Source organism: Sus scrofa, chromosome 4 (genome assembly GCF_054392235.1).
Source record: "Sus scrofa isolate SSC_HxYL_T2T_F1_AM1 chromosome 4, Sscrofa_HxYL_maternal_Yorkshire_Landrace_v2.0, whole genome shotgun sequence".
NCBI classification, from domain to species: Eukaryota; Metazoa; Chordata; class Mammalia; order Artiodactyla; family Suidae; genus Sus; species Sus scrofa.
The window spans coordinates 93421686-93437885 of record NC_139386.1 but is presented as its reverse complement, the minus strand read 5'-3'; the positions used below and the strand labels follow the sequence as shown (position 1 = coordinate 93437885).

General features: G+C 61.9%; 9 non-coding genes across 9 annotated transcripts; 3 read left to right on the top strand and 6 right to left on the bottom strand.

Moving 5' to 3' along the window:
* Positions 1 to 1952: 1952 nt before the first annotated feature.
* TRNAE-CUC (transfer RNA glutamic acid (anticodon CUC)) lies at positions 1953 to 2024 on the bottom strand. The gene has a single exon. It is a non-coding gene; the product is annotated as a tRNA-Glu (tRNA).
* Positions 2025 to 2352: 328 nt separating this feature from the next.
* Positions 2353 to 2424, bottom strand: TRNAG-UCC (transfer RNA glycine (anticodon UCC)). The gene has a single exon. It is a non-coding gene; the product is annotated as a tRNA-Gly (tRNA).
* A 565-nt stretch (positions 2425 to 2989) lies between these two features.
* TRNAD-GUC (transfer RNA aspartic acid (anticodon GUC)) lies at positions 2990 to 3061 on the bottom strand. The gene has a single exon. It is a non-coding gene; the product is annotated as a tRNA-Asp (tRNA).
* Positions 3062 to 3631: 570 nt separating this feature from the next.
* Positions 3632 to 3714, top strand: TRNAL-CAG (transfer RNA leucine (anticodon CAG)). Its single transcript has one exon. It is a non-coding gene; the product is annotated as a tRNA-Leu (tRNA).
* A 1702-nt stretch (positions 3715 to 5416) lies between these two features.
* On the top strand, positions 5417 to 5487 carry TRNAG-GCC (transfer RNA glycine (anticodon GCC)). The gene has a single exon. It is a non-coding gene; the product is annotated as a tRNA-Gly (tRNA).
* Positions 5488 to 13922: 8435 nt separating this feature from the next.
* Positions 13923 to 13994, bottom strand: TRNAE-CUC (transfer RNA glutamic acid (anticodon CUC)). The gene has a single exon. It is a non-coding gene; the product is annotated as a tRNA-Glu (tRNA).
* A 328-nt stretch (positions 13995 to 14322) lies between these two features.
* TRNAG-UCC (transfer RNA glycine (anticodon UCC)) lies at positions 14323 to 14394 on the bottom strand. Its single transcript has one exon. It is a non-coding gene; the product is annotated as a tRNA-Gly (tRNA).
* A 565-nt stretch (positions 14395 to 14959) lies between these two features.
* TRNAD-GUC (transfer RNA aspartic acid (anticodon GUC)) lies at positions 14960 to 15031 on the bottom strand. The gene has a single exon. It is a non-coding gene; the product is annotated as a tRNA-Asp (tRNA).
* A 570-nt stretch (positions 15032 to 15601) lies between these two features.
* On the top strand, positions 15602 to 15684 carry TRNAL-CAG (transfer RNA leucine (anticodon CAG)). Its single transcript has one exon. It is a non-coding gene; the product is annotated as a tRNA-Leu (tRNA).
* Positions 15685 to 16200: the final 516 nt, after the last annotated feature.

Here is a 16200-nt window from a genome sequence, read left to right as displayed (position 1 = left end):
ACCCAGGCTTCTGCAGAGCCCCTCGCGGCCAGGTCCCCGCAAAACCCACACCCGGCGGCCCTCGCGGCCAGGTCCCCGCAAGACCCACACCTCCCGTTGCTGCCCCGCCCAAGCTCCGCCGGGACACCGCGGTCGCGGTCGAACTTTTCCTCCCACCTTCCAGCAGGCGCTTCACGCCCACCCCCACTCTACGGGGTCGTTTTACTCTGTTCCCAAACTTGCACGGGGCGGCCACCAACCACGGCCACAGACACCTTCGTCCTGCCCTGTCACCCACCCACGCTCACTCCCAACGCACCGGCGAAGGGCTTGAGGTAACCTCCTGTGGTGATGGGAAGCACCCCTCTGCCCACAGGGGCTCCTTTCCATGGGGGGTCCCGCTTTGTCAAAACCCATCTCGTGTACCGCCGCCACCGTGCCACCTCTGCCGCCACCGTGCCATCTCTGCCGCCGCCGCCGCCACCGCCGCCTCAGGTTGGTGCCATTCACGGGCAGTCCACTTTGCCTCCTAAGGCAGAAACATGCCAACGGGCATGAAAACCTCCACTGATGGAGGCTGAAAGCAGACTGGTGTCTGCCATTTACCTTGGGGGTGTATCCAAGGGGGACCACGAAGATAGGTTGCAGAGAGAGGTGGAATGGACTCTGGGTAGCTAGGTGGCTGGGCAAGAATGGGGTCATGTTAGACGTCATGTCTAGGGGAGAGGGGTGTGTGTGTGTGTGTGTGTGTGTGTGTGTGTGTGTGTGTTGTGGGAGGGAGGGAGGTATTCTCAAGGTAACATTCTTGCCTCTCTGTGATAGGACTGAGAGCATGGTAATGTAATTAGACTACAGTGTTGGCTGGGGCTGGTAGTCCACCCTTTCAGGCGTCTGCTTCCACCTGCTCCCGCCTACTGGGCTAAGGATTCCTGACTGGCCTCCCGAATCAGCCCGCTCTCTTACCTCCACTACCGTGTGTGTGTGTGTGTGTGTGTGTGTGTGTGTGTATCTCCAGGCACGCATGAGTGTCCACACTCATGGTCCCATCTCCACCACCCGGCATGGTTTGTCTGGCTCTAGCTCCCCTACCCTGCCCAAGACCACCAGGAGCTTGAGACCAAATGAGCAGTCCACGGAAGGCGAAGCCCGCCCAAGACCTAAACAGGCTGCAGCAGGTTGCTGGCAAGGGGGGCCAGATAAGAAACTGTGTGTCCCTCACCTTGGCTGACTTGCCAGCGTGAACGCCTCACTAGCGCCTTGCGCCAGCGCAACCACCTCTGCCGCCACCACCCACCGGCACCACCACCGGCACCAGTAAGGACCAGCACCACCATCTCTAACAGAGACAGCAGCGCCAGCACCAGCTCCACAAGCCAGCAACACCGGCAGCACCACTTCCACGCCAGCAGCCTCTGCCGCCGGGGCGGCGGCGGCGGCCGCGGCGGTGGTGGCAGCAGCGAGGGGAAAGGGAGCAGCCGCCATCGCAGGAGCAGCAGCGGCATCCAAACGAGCACCAGCACCAAGCCCCATCAGGACCAGCGCTCCCAGCGACACCCGCACCCGCAGCTCACGAGGGAAGGAAGAGGGGCCTCGCGGCGGCGCACGCGGCGGCGGGGGCGGTCGGGACCCGCGCAGTGCTGCCAACGAGTCCAGGCACGGTGGAAGCTGCCCGCCCGTGGGCGGCCGGTGGTGGGCAGAGGGGCTGCCCGGGCCGCTGGTGTTGGGGGCTGAGGCAAGCTTCCAGCGGCGGAGGAGGACGGACGCCCGAGGCGTCGAGTGGGCCTCGAGTGGACGAACGTCTGGAGGCCAAAAGGCTTGGCCGGGTGGGTGGAGGGTGCCTGGCGCGGCTTGGGCTGGAGGTGGACGGGGCCGGGTGGCTGCCCGGCGAGGGGGACGCGCGTGGGCTAAAAGGGGCGCTTGTGGAGGCAGCGCGCTTTGCGGCAAGTTGGCCGGCGGAGTGGAAGAAGAAAGGCTTCCCTGACCGGGAATCGAACCCGGGCCGCGGCGGTGAGAGCGCCGAATCCTAACCACTAGACCACCAGGGAGCGTCGGGCTCGGCGCCTGGCCTGGCCCTGCTGGACCCAGCACCTCCCTGCCACCCGCTTGGCGCCGCCTTGCTGCCAAGGCCCGGCCTTGCCAGGTCGGGCCGCCCGCCGCACCTGGCGATCCACGGTGGCCTAGCGCTCTCCCTGCTCGCTAGGAGAGACGCCGCGCGCTCGCCTCCGTCTCGCACACGCACACACGCCAAAAGCCACGGGCCTGGGGGCGGGCACCGTGCGCCCTCTTCCCAGCTCTCCCACACAGGGGCCGGGCCGGAGCCCCGCGGAGCTCGGCAAAAATCCCCCAGACTAAACAAAACAAAAGACGGCCCGCTGCGTTGGCCGGGAATCGAACCCGGGTCAACTGCTTGGAAGGCAGCTATGCTCACCACTATACCACCAACGCTGCACAGCCCGGGTCGGGCCCGGACGCCGTGCCCGGGCTCGCCCAAGCGCATTCCCGGCGCCCCGACGCCCTGGCCACCAGCGGCCGCCCACCGGCGCCAGCCCCAGGCCGTGGCCCTCGTCCACCGGCCCCACCGCCGCTCGGGGGCGTCCTCGCTCCCCTGCCGCCCCGAGGCCCTGGGCTCCACGCCGCGCGCCTCAGCTCCCAGCTCCAGGCCACCAGCGTCCCGAACCCACAGGGAAAGGGACTCGTCGGCTTCCCACCGGGCCCGCCTGCCGGGCAGCTGGGCAGCCGGGCAGCCGAGCGTGGCGTCGCAAGGGGCCTCCGGTGCGGCAGGCACTTTGGGCGGGCCGCAAGGTCGCCGGGCGCTGGCCGGGGCGAGAGGAGGCCCTCGCTCGGCCGGGGCGAGGGGTGGACGGCAAGGGCTGGAAGGGGTCGAGGGTGGCAGGTCGGGCACGCCCAGGCGCCCTGCGCCTGCCTGGAGGCGGGGATGAGGAGACGAAGGGCCCTTGGGGCCAGGCGGCTGGCCAGCGAGCGGCGCCAGCCACCAAAAAGGGCGTGTTGCCTCCCCGTCGGGGAATCGAACCCCGGTCTCCCGCGTGACAGGCGGGGATACTCACCACTATACTAACGAGGACGGCGGCCACCGCCCGGCCACCGCCCGGCCACCCGGCCCCTCTCCGGCTGCCTGCCGACGCCTACCCCTGCCCGCGGCCCTCGGCCCGCGGCCCACCATGGGGCCGCCAGCACGTGCCCGCGCCCCGCCCCGACGCCAAAGCACCCCGCGTCCTCCAAAGAAGCAGACCGCGACCCGGACCGCGGCCCGCGGCCCCACCCTCACCCCACCCCCGCCCCTACCTGGCGCTGCAAACTCCCGGTGAGCGCTGCCTGGTGCCCCCACCGTGGGCCCGAGAGGGCAAGCCGGGCTGCGAGGTGGCGGCGGGCGCGCGCCTCGCCACGTCACGGCCCGGGCGAGGGCAGAGGCGCGGGCGGGGGCCGCCGCCAGAGGCCGGCTGGGTGCGGGGCCAGGGCTGCGCGACAGGGCGACCGCGGCGGCGAAAGCTTTGCTCCACGACGGCCGGCGTGCGCCCGGCCCCCGCTCACCCAGACGCCCGCCCGGCGCGGAGCACCGCGTCCGCCCAAGGGCGCCGCACTTGGCGGCGCGTCGGGTCGCAGCCAGCCGAGCGGCGACGCGCTCCGGCCCGCCGTCAGGATGGCCGAGCGGTCTAAGGCGCTGCGTTCAGGTCGCAGTCTCCCCTGGAGGCGTGGGTTCGAATCCCACTCCTGACAAGCCAGCCTTTTGCCCCCCGCCCAACCACGTCCCCACCCCTCCCCGGGACCCCACCCCGCGTAGAGCCACAGCCCCTTGCCGCCTTGCAGTCCCTTCCCGCCTGGCACTCTTGCTTGGCCTCTGCAAACTCCGGCCCCCGACACCCAAGCCTCTCCCTCCACAGCCCGCGGGCCCGACAGAAATGGCCCAGGAGGAACGCCCCGGCCACTGGCTTTGCTGCGGACACGCGCCCTCCCCGGACGCACAGCTCCCACACACACCCACACGCCCCCGCCCCCGCCCCCGCCGCCCGCGTCCTACCTGCACCTACACCAGCAAGCTTCGGCCCTTCGCAGCCCATCTTTCCTCACCTGCTTGCGATGGCTGTTTTTCCTTCCTCACTCCGGCTCCGGCTCGGGCTCCGGCTCCGGCCCCGGCTCCGGCCGGCCCGCCGCTCCGCCCCACCCCGCCCCCACCGCCCCACGCAGACCGGCCGCGTGGGGAAAGCCCTCCACGCTTCGCCCTCGCACTGCTGCCCGCGGACTGCTGCCCGCGGCTCGCCCTCCCAGCCTTTCCTCCGCTTCTGCCGCCAGCCGCTCTCGCTCCCGTCCAACATCCCGTCCTTGCCGCCAAGCCGGCCGGCCCGCCCGCCTGCACATTCCCTGCCCTCCACACCCACACTGAGGTGGCGGGTCTGCGTGGGGTGCGTGCCCGCGCGCGGCGCTTTCTCGCCTCGGGGCCTTCCCCGCCCACTGGCCACCGCGGCCTGCCTCCGGGGACACGTGCAGCCCAGCCTTCCTGCTCGCCCGCCGGTACGGGGCCCTCCCTGGACGCAGGCCTGGCGCGTGAGTCCCTGCCACGGCCCTGGGATGCCCGGCACCCACCCGCAGACGTCGGGCCCCCGGCCGCCGCCCGCCACCCACCTGCGCGCCACAGCGCACGTTCACGCGCGGGAAGCCGCTGCCCCGGCCGGACCCAACCACCCCCCGGCGCCCTCCCTCACCCGACTGTCCGCCATCCCCCCCGCCCCTCCCCGCCCGCAGTCCGAGTGCCTGCGCCTCACGACCAACGCACCCGAGCCGGACCCCTCCGCAGAGCGCTGGCCGGCCCGAGCGCTTCTTCGGAGCGAGGCTCCGACACCCTTGGCAGACCCGGCAGGTCCATCTCTCACGCTCGCCGTCCCCGCACAGCCCGAGCTCCGATGCCCGCCCGCCCGCTCCACACCAGCCAGAAAGCCGGCCGCCGGAGGGACTCGGCGTCGGGGGCGGGGGGCGGGGTGGGGGTGGGGGGCAGCGGTGGCTGAGGGGAACATAGGCGCTCAGCCGCAGCGGGCGCGCATCGCCTGCCCTGGCTGGGATTCGGGCGCGCGCCAGCCTGCTTCGGCTCGTGGCTGCTTCTGGCGATGCCGACGCTCTTGCGGCGGCCCTGGACGGCAGAGAAGGCGCAAAATGGGCCGGGTGGGCCTCCGCCCCGCCGACCCTCCGCCCCGCCGACCCTCCGACCCTCCGACCCTCCGACCCTCCGACCCTCCGTCCCTGCCTCCAGGCCTCCGGACAGCGCCGCGCCCTGGGGCCCTCCGCGGGGCCCGGAGCCCCTCTTGCAGGCCACAGGCGTCCGCCTTCGGCTCAAAGGGAGCAGGAGCCCGCGGGCGAGCAGGAACCGCTGCCCGGCGGTTGGTGGCCAGCCCCGCTGGGGCAACGTCGGGCGGCAGCGGCCACCGGTGCATGGGTGGTTCAGTGGTAGAATTCTCGCCTGCCACGCGGGAGGCCCGGGTTCGATTCCCGGCCCATGCAACAGCTCGGTCCTCTTTTGGAGCAGAGCCCTCGCTCTCCCGGCACCTCCCGGTCCCACCACAGCTCTTGCTTCCTCACCAGCAGCCCACCGCCCCACCTCCGCCTCCACCCTCGACACACCCCCTGCTCTTGCAAGCAAATCCCACCTTGTCAAGGACCCCGCCCTCGCATTTGTCCCATTGGCCTCTCTCTTTGCTGTTTAATTTTAAGAAAAGCGTACTGGCTTTGCCATACCCCGTTCGCTTCAGGTGTTCGCCAGAGTGACTCATACCCATCCGGCTGGCTGGCTGGCTGGCTGGCTGACTCTCTGTCTGTCTGTGTGTCTGTCTGTCTATCCAAAGAGAGAGCGAGAGCGAGAGCGAGAGAGCGAGAGAGATCTCCATTATAGGTGATCATTGTGTGTGACTCGAGTCCCTCCCCCATGCTATACAGTAAATCCTTGTTGCTTATCGACTTTGGGCATGCTCTTTCTTCCTTCCGATCTCTTAGCCCCAACTCCTAATTGCCCACCCCCGCCCCCATACTCTGCCCTTGGGTAACCATATGTTTGTTTTCTACACCGGTGACGGTTTCCATTTTGCACGGAGAGTTATTTGTATTAATTTTTAGATTCCACATGTATTCTTTGTCCTTCTCCAGCTGACGTAGTTCACTGTGGGTAGTAGCCTCTTGGTCGATCCATGTCGCTGCAGATGGCACGAGGTCCTTCTCTCTTTTATGGCTAAAGGGTATTCCATAGTAGTATGCGTGTGTCTGTATATAGCATGGATGTTATGTATGTAATATAACATGATATATAGTATCACACCCTCTTAAGCCAATCGTCTGTGGATGGGTCCCTGGGAATCGTCCACGTCATGACGCTCTCTTAAAGAGCACTCCTGTGAACACTGGGGTGCATCCACCTGTTCCCTTTAGGAGTTTTCATCTCTTCTGGGTATATACCCTGAGGCCGGGGGTGGGCGGTGGGGTCGCCTGCTGGATCATATCCTAGCTCTCCTTTGAACTCCTTCCTTCTTCCTCTCTTCCTACCTTTTCCCCCCTCCATGCTTCCTACCTCCATTCCACCCTCCATGCTTCCTACCTCCATTCCACTCTTCCGCTCTTTCTTTCCTTCCCTCCTGCCTTCTTCCTCTGGTTCCTTCCTTCTTTCGTTCTCTCTCTCTTTTCCCTCATTCTTTCTCTTCGTAGTAGTTCGGGTCATTGCTGGAGTACAGCTGATGTACCGTATTGTGTTTGTGTCAGGGGTACGGCCGCGGTGATTTGGTTTAATGGGTACAGCGTTCTCTTCGGGTGATTTTCCGGTATAGGTCATTGCAGGATATTGGATGATGTTCCCTGTGCCACTCAGTAAACACGTGTTGCTTATCTCTTTTATACATAGCCGTTTGCGTCTGTTCTCCCAAACTCCTAATTTGTCCCCCCACCCTGCCCTTTCCCCTGGGTAACCGTAAGATTGTTTTCTACATCTACGAGTCTGTTTCTGTTTTGCCCATAGAGTTCTTTGTGTTATTTCTTTAGATTCCACATGTATCAGTGCTTCTCCATCTGACTTACTCCAGTAAGTGTTAATACCCCTAGGTCCACCCGCGTCGCTGCAAAGGGCACTACTTCATTCTTTTTTAAACCTTTTTTTCCTTACAGTTGACTCCCAATGTTCTGTCAGTTTCCGCTGCCCAGCAAAGTGACCCAGCCACACATCCATCTGCATTCTTTTTTCTTCCCCACGTTGAGCCTCCATCGTGTTCCATCGCAAGTGATCAGATAGAGTTTCCCGTGCTATACAGCAGAATCTCATTGCTTCTCCGTTCCAAATGCAGTCGCCTGCATCTACTGACCTCCAACGGCCAGTGCCTCCCCCTCCCTCCTGGCAACCACAAGCCTCTTCTCCACGTCCTCGCGTTTGTTTCTTCTCTGTGGACAGGTTCATCTGTGCCGTCTCTTAGGTTCCAGATACGAGACACATACCGTATCATGTGGTATTTGTCTTTCTCCCTCTGACTTCCTTCACTTCGCCTGAGAGTCTCAAGTTCCGTCCATGTTGCTGCAAATGGCATTATGTTGTTCTCCTCTGTGGCTGAGTCGTATTCCATTGTGCACATGTACCACATCTTCTTTTTTTTTTCATATTTTTTTTTATTTTCCCACTGTACAGCAAGGGGGTCAGGTTATCCTCACATGTATACATTACAATTACATTTCCCCCCCACCCTTTCTTCTGTTGCAACACGAGTATCTAGACAAAGTTCTCAATGCTATTCAGCAGGATCTCCTTGTAAATCTATTCTAAGTTGTGTCTGATAAGCCCAAGCTCCCGATCCCTCCCACTCCCTCCCCCTCCCATCAGGCAGCCACAAGTCTCTTCTCCAAGTCCATGATTTTCTTTTCTGAGGAGATGTTCATTTGTGCTGGATCTTAGATTCCAGTTATAAGTGATATCATATGGTATTTGTCTTTGTCTTTCTGGCTCATTTCACCCAGTATGAGAGTCTCTAGTTCCATCCATGCTGCTGCAAATGGCATTATGTCATTCTTTTTTATGGCTGAGTAGTATTCCATTGTGTATATATACCACCTCTTCCGAATCCAATCATCGGTCGATGGACATTTGGGTTGTTTCCACGTCCTGGCTATTGTGAATAGTGCTGCAATGAACATGCGGGTGCCCGTGTCTCTTTTAAGTAGAGTTTTGTCCGGATAGATGCCCAAGAGTGGGATTGCGGGGTCATATGGAAGTTCTATGTATAGATTTCTAAGGTATCTCCAAACTGTTCTCCATAGTGGCTGTACCAGTTTACATTCCCACCAGCAGTGCAGGAGGGTTCCCTTTTCTCCACAGCCCCTCCAGCACTTGTTATTTGTGGATTTATTAATGATGGCCATTCTGACTGGTGTGAGGTGGTATCTCATGGTAGTTTTGATTTGCATTTCTCTTATAATCAGCGATGTTGAGCATTTTTTCATGTGTTTGTTGGCCATCTGTATAACTTCTTTGGAGAAATGTCTATTCAGGTCTTTTGCCCATTTTTCCATTGACTGATTGGTTTTTTTGCTGTTGGGTTGTATAAGTTGCTTTTATATTCTAGAGATTAAGCCCTTGTCGGTTGCATCATTTGAACCTATTTTCTCCCATTCTGTAAGTTGTCTTCTTGTTTTCTTTTTGGTTTCCTTTGCTGTGCAAAAGCTTTTCAGTTTGATGAGGTCCCATGGGTTTATTTTTGCTCTAATTTCTATTGTTTTGGGAGACTGACCTGAGAAAATATTCATGACGTTGATGTCAGAGAGTGTTTTGCCTGTGTTTTCTTCTAGGAGTTTGATGGTGTCCTGTCGTATACTTAAGTCTTTCAGCCATTTGGAGTTTATTTGTGTGCATGGTGTGAGGGTGTGTTCTAGTTTCATTGCTTTGCATGCAGCTGTCCAGGTTTCCCAGCAATGCTTGCTGAATAGACTTTCTTTTTCCCATTTTATGTTCTTGCCTCCCTTGTCAAAGATTAATTGACCATAGGTGTCAGGGTTTATTTCCGGATTCTCTATTCTCTTCCATTGGTCTGTCTGTCTGTTTTGATACCAGTACCACACTGTTTTGATGACTGTGGCTTTGTAGTATTTCTTGAAGTCTGGGAGAGTTATGCCTCCTGCTTGGTTTTTGTTTCTCAGGATTGCTTTGGCGATTCTGGGTCTTTTGTGGTTCCATATAAATGTTTGGATTGTTTGTTCTAGTTCTGTGAAAAATGTCCTGGGTAATTTGATAGGGATTGCATTGAATCTGTAGATTGCTTTGGGTAGTATGGCCATTTTTACAATATTGATTTTCCCAATCCAGGAACATGGAATATCTTTCCATTTCTTTACATCTTCTTTGATTTCTTTGATTAAAGTTTTATAGTTCTCGGCACATAGGTCCTTTACCTCCTTGGTCAGGTGTATTCCGAGGTATTTGATTTTGTGGGGTGCAATTTTAAAAGGTATCGTATTTTTGTATTCCTTTTCTAATATTTCATTGCTGGTATACAGAAATGCAACTGACTTCCGAATGTTAATCTTATATCCTGCTACTTTGCTGAATTTATTAATCAGTTCAAGTAGTTTTTGGGTTGAGTCCTTAGGGTTTTCTATGTATAGTATCATGTCATCTGCATATACAGTGGCAGTTTTATCTCTTCTCTTCCTATATGGATGCCTTTTATTTCTTTTGTTTGTCGAATTGCTGGTACCACATCTTCTTACTCCATTCATCTGGCGTTGGACATTGAGCTTGTTTCCGAGTCTCGGCTGTTGCGAACGGTGCTGCAAGGAACACAGGGCGTGCACGTATCGTTTTCAATGAACGCTTTGCCTGGATAGATGCCCAGGAGTGGGATCGCTGGGTCATGTGGTAGTTCTATACTGAGTTTTCTGACGTGCCTCCCTACTGTTGTATACTTTGTTCTTTTTTTTTTTTACGGCTGAGTAACACGCCACAGGACATATACATATATATATATATATACATATATGTGTATATGTGTGTGTGTGTACACACACACACACACACACACACACACACACACAGCACAACTTCTGAAGCCAGTTGTCTGTGGATGGGTACTTGGCATTTGTCCACACCATGGCTCATGTAAATAGTGCTCCTCTGAACACTGGGGAACAGCTGATCTTCTCACATGAGAGTTGTCAACTTTTCTCGATATATACCTGGGAGCGGGCCTTTCTGGATCCCATGACGGAGGTCCTTTGACTGCGTTCCTTGCTTTCTTCCCTCCTGCCTCTTTCCTTCCTGCCATTCCCCCTGCCCCACCATTCTTCCTCCCTCCATTCCACTCTCTCTTGCCTTCCTTCTCTTTCTTCCTTTCCATCTTCCTTCCTTCCTTCCTTCCCGTTCCCTCCCTCCCTCCCTCCCTTCCATTCTCCACTCTTCCTTTTTTCCTTCCTGCCTTTCTTCCTTCCTTCTCTCCATTTTTCGTTCTTCCTTCTTCCCTTTCTTTCTTTGTTTTCTATTTTTTTCAATCAGCCCCTATGTAGGGCCAGGGCTCGAACTGAAGCTGCAGCTCCAACCTACACCACAGCCAGGGCAATGCCAGACACGAGCTGCCTCTGGGACCTGTTGTACAGTTTGCGGCAACGCCACGGTTCTTGACCCACTGAGCGAGGCCAGGGATCAAACCCGCATCCTCACAGAGACAACATCGGGTCCTTATCCCACGGAGCCATGACACGAACTCCTCCATTCTTTTCCACGGCAGAGTACGATTCCATAGTGCAGATCTATTTTATCTCATCATCATCATCATCTTCTTCTTCGTCTTCGTCTTCGTCTTCTTCTTCTTCCTCCTCTTCTTCCTCTTCCTCTTCCTCATCTTCTTCTTCTTCCTCCTCTTCTTCCTCTTTTCTTTGGGGACTTTTAGGGCTGTACCCTTGGCACAAGGAGACGCCCGGGCTAGGGGTCGAATCGGAACTGTAGCTGCCGGCCTACACCACGGCCAGGGCCACGGCCACGCTGGGTCCGAGCCACGTCTTCGACCGACGCCATACCTCATGGCAACACCGGATCCTTGACCTGTTGAGCGAGGCCAGGGGATCAAACCTGTGTCCTCAGGATACCGGTCAGGTTCCTTAACCGCTGAGCCACAATGGGAACTCCACGTTCTGTCTTCTTCAGCCAACTGTCTATTGTTGGGCGCTTGGGTTTTTGTCAATGTTTTCGCTGTGGCAGGCAACGCGGCTATACCAACATGGGAGGGAGGGGATATAGCTTTTCGAATTAGAGGGTTCATCCTTTTGGGCTCTATATTCACGAGTGCAAGTGCTGGTTCCTATGGGAGCTCTCCTTTGCACTCTTCAAATCTCACCACCAGTCCCACGGCTCCACAAGCTCGCGCGCACGCACGCGCACACACACACACACACACACACACACGCGCGCGCGTGCGTGTGTGCGCACGCACCCACACACAGCCAGATGAGAAGTGATGGTGGTTGCTGCTGATGAGAGAGGTTATATATGTCTCTGGGGCAGTGGGATCGCCCACCTCATGTGCAGGGTGCCTAGCCCCTGTCTCCAACTCTGTTTCTGCCCTGCCCTGCCCTGCTTCCTACCTCTCCCCTCCCCACAGCCTCACTCCCGTTTAGCCTGAGCACGTTGCCGCACAACACAGCAGTCTGGCCCGCTCTCCTGCCGCTCCACGGGGGTCTTCTCCCGCCACCTCCCTGGCACCACAGCCCACTCACACCCGCTGCTTGCCACTCTCCCTTCCGCCCAGCCTCTGGGCACGGGCTCCTCCACCTGCCATGATTCCCCTGTACCCCGGGCCCCTGTCTCACACATCCTTCCCGGAAGACGCACTGGCGCTGGTCCTGGCCGCCCTCGTGGCCCTCAGACCCACTCCTACACCATGCCCAGCCCTAACCCAGATCCCGCGCGGGGCGGGGCAAGGGCCACCACCGCCGCTTCACCCAGGCTTCTGCAGAGCCCCTCGCGGCCAGGTCCCCGCAAAACCCACACCCGGCGGCCCTCGCGGCCAGGTCCCCGCAAGACCCACACCTCCCGTTGCTGCCCCGCCCAAGCTCCGCCGGGACACCGCGGTCGCGGTCGAACTTTTCCTCCCACCTTCCAGCAGGCGCTTCACGCCCACCCCCACTCTACGGGGTCGTTTTACTCTGTTCCCAAACTTGCACGGGGCGGCCACCAACCACGGCCACAGACACCTTCGTCCTGCCCTGTCACCCACCCACGCTCACTCCCAACGCACCGGCGAAGGGCTTGAGGTAACCTCCTGTGGTGATGGGAAGCACCCCTCTGCCCACAGGGGCTCCTTTCCATGGGGGGTCCCGCTTTGTCAAAACCCATCTCGTGTACCGCCGCCACCGTGCCACCTCTGCCGCCACCGTGCCATCTCTGCCGCCGCCGCCGCCACCGCCGCCTCAGGTTGGTGCCATTCACCGGCAGTCCACTTTGCCTCCTAAGGCAGAAACATGCCAACGGGCATGAAAACCTCCACTGACAGAGGCTGAAAGCAGACTGGTGTCTGCCATTTACCTTGGGGGAGTATCCAAGGGGGACCACGAAGATAGGTTGCAGAGAGAGGTGGAATGGACTCTGGGTAGCTAGGTGGCTGGGCAAGAATGGGGTCATGTTAGACGTCATGTCTAGGGGAGAGGGGTGTGTGTGTGTGTGTGTGTGTGTGTGTGTGTGTGTGTGTTGTGGGAGGGAGGGAGGTATTCTCAAGGTAACATTCTTGCCTCTCTGTGATAGGACTGAGAGCATGGTAATGTAATTAGACTACAGTGTTGGCTGGGGCTGGTAGTCCACCCTTTCAGGCGTCTGCTTCCACCTGCTCCCGCCTACTGGGCTAAGGATTCCTGACTGGCCTCCCGAATCAGCCCGCTCTCTTACCTCCACTACCGTGTGTGTGTGTGTGTGTGTGTGTGTGTGTGTGTATCTCCAGGCACGCATGAGTGTCCACACTCATGGTCCCATCTCCACCACCCGGCATGGTTTGTCTGGCTCTAGCTCCCCTACCCTGCCCAAGACCACCAGGAGCTTGAGACCAAATGAGCAGTCCACGGAAGGCGAAGCCCGCCCAAGACCTAAACAGGCTGCAGCAGGTTGCTGGCAAGGGGGGCCAGATAAGAAACTGTGTGTCCCTCCCCTTGGCTGACTTGCCAGCGTGAACGCCTCACTAGCGCCTTGCGCCAGCGCAACCACCTCTGCCGCCACCACCCACCGGCACCACCACCGGCACCAGTAAGGACCAGCACCACCACCTCTAACAGAGACAGCAGCGCCAGCACCAGCTCCACAAGCCAGCAACACCGGCAGCACCACTTCCACGCCAGCAGCCTCTGCCGCCGGGGCGGCGGCGGCGGCGGCGGCGGCGGCCGCGGCGGCCGCGGCGGTGGTGGTGGCAGCAGCGAGGGCAAAGGGAGCAGCCGCCATCGCAGGAGCAGCAGCCGCTCAGCACAGGCATCCGAACGAGCACCAGCACCAAGCCCCATCAGGACCAGCGCTCCCAGCGACACCCGCACCCGCAGCTCACGAGGGAAGGAAGAGGGGCCTCGCGGCGGCGCACGCGGCGGCGGGGGCGGTCGGGACCCGCGCAGTGCTGCCAACGAGTCCAGGCACGGTGGAAGCTGCCCGCCCGTGGGCGGCCGGTGGTGGGCAGAGGGGCTGCCCGGGCCGCTGGTGTTGGGGGCTGAGGCAAGCTTCCAGCGGCGGAGGAGGACGGACGCCCGAGGCGTCGAGTGGGCCTCGAGTGGACGAACGTCTGGAGGCCAAAAGGCTTGGCCGGGTGGGTGGAGGATGCCTGGCGCGGCTTGGGCTGGAGGTGGACGGGGCCGGGTGGCTGCCCGGCGAGGGGGACGCGCGTGGGCTAAAAGGGGCGCTTGTGGAGGCAGCGCGCTTTGCGGCAAGTTGGCCGGCGGAGTGGAAGAAGAAAGGCTTCCCTGACCGGGAATCGAACCCGGGCCGCGGCGGTGAGAGCGCCGAATCCTAACCACTAGACCACCAGGGAGCGTCGGGCTCGGCGCCTGGCCTGGCCCTGCTGGACCCAGCACCTCCCTGCCACCCGCTTGGCGCCGCCTTGCTGCCAAGGCCCGGCCTTGCCAGGTCGGGCCGCCCGCCGCACCTGGCGATCCACGGTGGCCTAGCGCTCTCCCTGCTCGCTAGGAGAGACGCCGCGCGCTCGCCTCCGTCTCGCACACGCACACACGCCAAAAGCCACGGGCCTGGGGGCGGGCACCGTGCGCCCTCTTCCCAGCTCTCCCACACAGGGGCCGGGCCGGAGCCCCGCGGAGCTCGGCAAAAATCCCCCAGACTAAACAAAACAAAAGACGGCCCGCTGCGTTGGCCGGGAATCGAACCCGGGTCAACTGCTTGGAAGGCAGCTATGCTCACCACTATACCACCAACGCTGCACAGCCCGGGTCGGGCCCGGACGCCGTGCCCGGGCTCGCCCAAGCGCATTCCCGGCGCCCCGACGCCCTGGCCACCAGCGGCCGCCCACCGGCGCCAGCCCCAGGCCGTGGCCCTCGTCCACCGGCCCCACCGCCGCTCGGGGGCGTCCTCGCTCCCCTGCCGCCCCGAGGCCCTGGGCTCCACGCCACGCGCCTCAGCTCCCAGCTCCAGGCCACCAGCGTCCCGAACCCACAGGGAAAGGGACTCGTCGGCTTCCCACCGGGCCCGCCTGCCGGGCAGCTGGGCAGCCGGGCAGCCGAGCGTGGCGTCGCAAGGGGCCTCCGGTGCGGCAGGCACTTTGGGCGGGCCGCAAGGTCGCCGGGCGCTGGCCGGGGCGAGAGGAGGCCCTCGCTCGGCCGGGGCGAGGGGTGGACGGCAAGGGCTGGAAGGGGTCGAGGGTGGCAGGTCGGGCACGCCCAGGCGCCCTGCGCCTGCCTGGAGGCGGGGATGAGGAGACGAAGGGCCCTTGGGGCCAGGCGGCTGGCCAGCGAGCGGCGCCAGCCACCAAAAAGGGCGTGTTGCCTCCCCGTCGGGGAATCGAACCCCGGTCTCCCGCGTGACAGGCGGGGATACTCACCACTATACTAACGAGGACGGCGGCCACCGCCCGGCCACCGCCCGGCCACCCGGCCCCTCTCCGGCTGCCTGCCGACGCCTACCCCTGCCCGCGGCCCTCGGCCCGCGGCCCACCATGGGGCCGCCAGCACGTGCCCGCGCCCCGCCCCGACGCCAAAGCACCCCGCGTCCTCCAAAGAAGCAGACCGCGACCCGGACCGCGGCCCGCGGCCCCACCCTCACCCCACCCCCGCCCCTACCTGGCGCTGCAAACTCCCGGTGAGCGCTGCCTGGTGCCCCCACCGTGGGCCCGAGAGGGCAAGCCGGGCTGCGAGGTGGCGGCGGGCGCGCGCCTCGCCACGTCACGGCCCGGGCGAGGGCAGAGGCGCGGGCGGGGGCCGCCGCCAGAGGCCGGCTGGGTGCGGGGCCAGGGCTGCGCGACAGGGCGACCGCGGCGGCGAAAGCTTTGCTCCACGACGGCCGGCGTGCGCCCGGCCCCCGCTCACCCAGACGCCCGCCCGGCGCGGAGCACCGCGTCCGCCCAAGGGCGCCGCACTTGGCGGCGCGTCGGGTCGCAGCCAGCCGAGCGGCGACGCGCTCCGGCCCGCCGTCAGGATGGCCGAGCGGTCTAAGGCGCTGCGTTCAGGTCGCAGTCTCCCCTGGAGGCGTGGGTTCGAATCCCACTCCTGACAAGCCAGCCTTTTGCCCCCCGCCCAACCACGTCCCCACCCCTCCCCGGGACCCCACCCCGCGTAGAGCCACAGCCCCTTGCCGCCTTGCAGTCCCTTCCCGCCTGGCACTCTTGCTTGGCCTCTGCAAACTCCGGCCCCCGACACCCAAGCCTCTCCCTCCACAGCCCGCGGGCCCGACAGAAATGGCCCAGGAGGAACGCCCCGGCCACTGGCTTTGCTGCGGACACGCGCCCTCCCCGGACGCACAGCTCCCACACACACCCACACGCCCCCGCCCCCGCCCCCGCCGCCCGCGTCCTACCTGCACCTACACCAGCAAGCTTCGGCCCTTCGCAGCCCATCTTTCCTCACCTGCTTGCGATGGCTGTTTTTCCTTCCTCACTCCGGCTCCGGCTCGGGCTCCGGCTCCGGCCCCGGCTCCGGCCGGCCCGCCGCTCCGCCCCACCCCGCCCCCACCGCCCCACGCAGACCGGCCGCGTGGGGAAAGCCCTCCACGCTTCGCCCTCGCACTGCTGC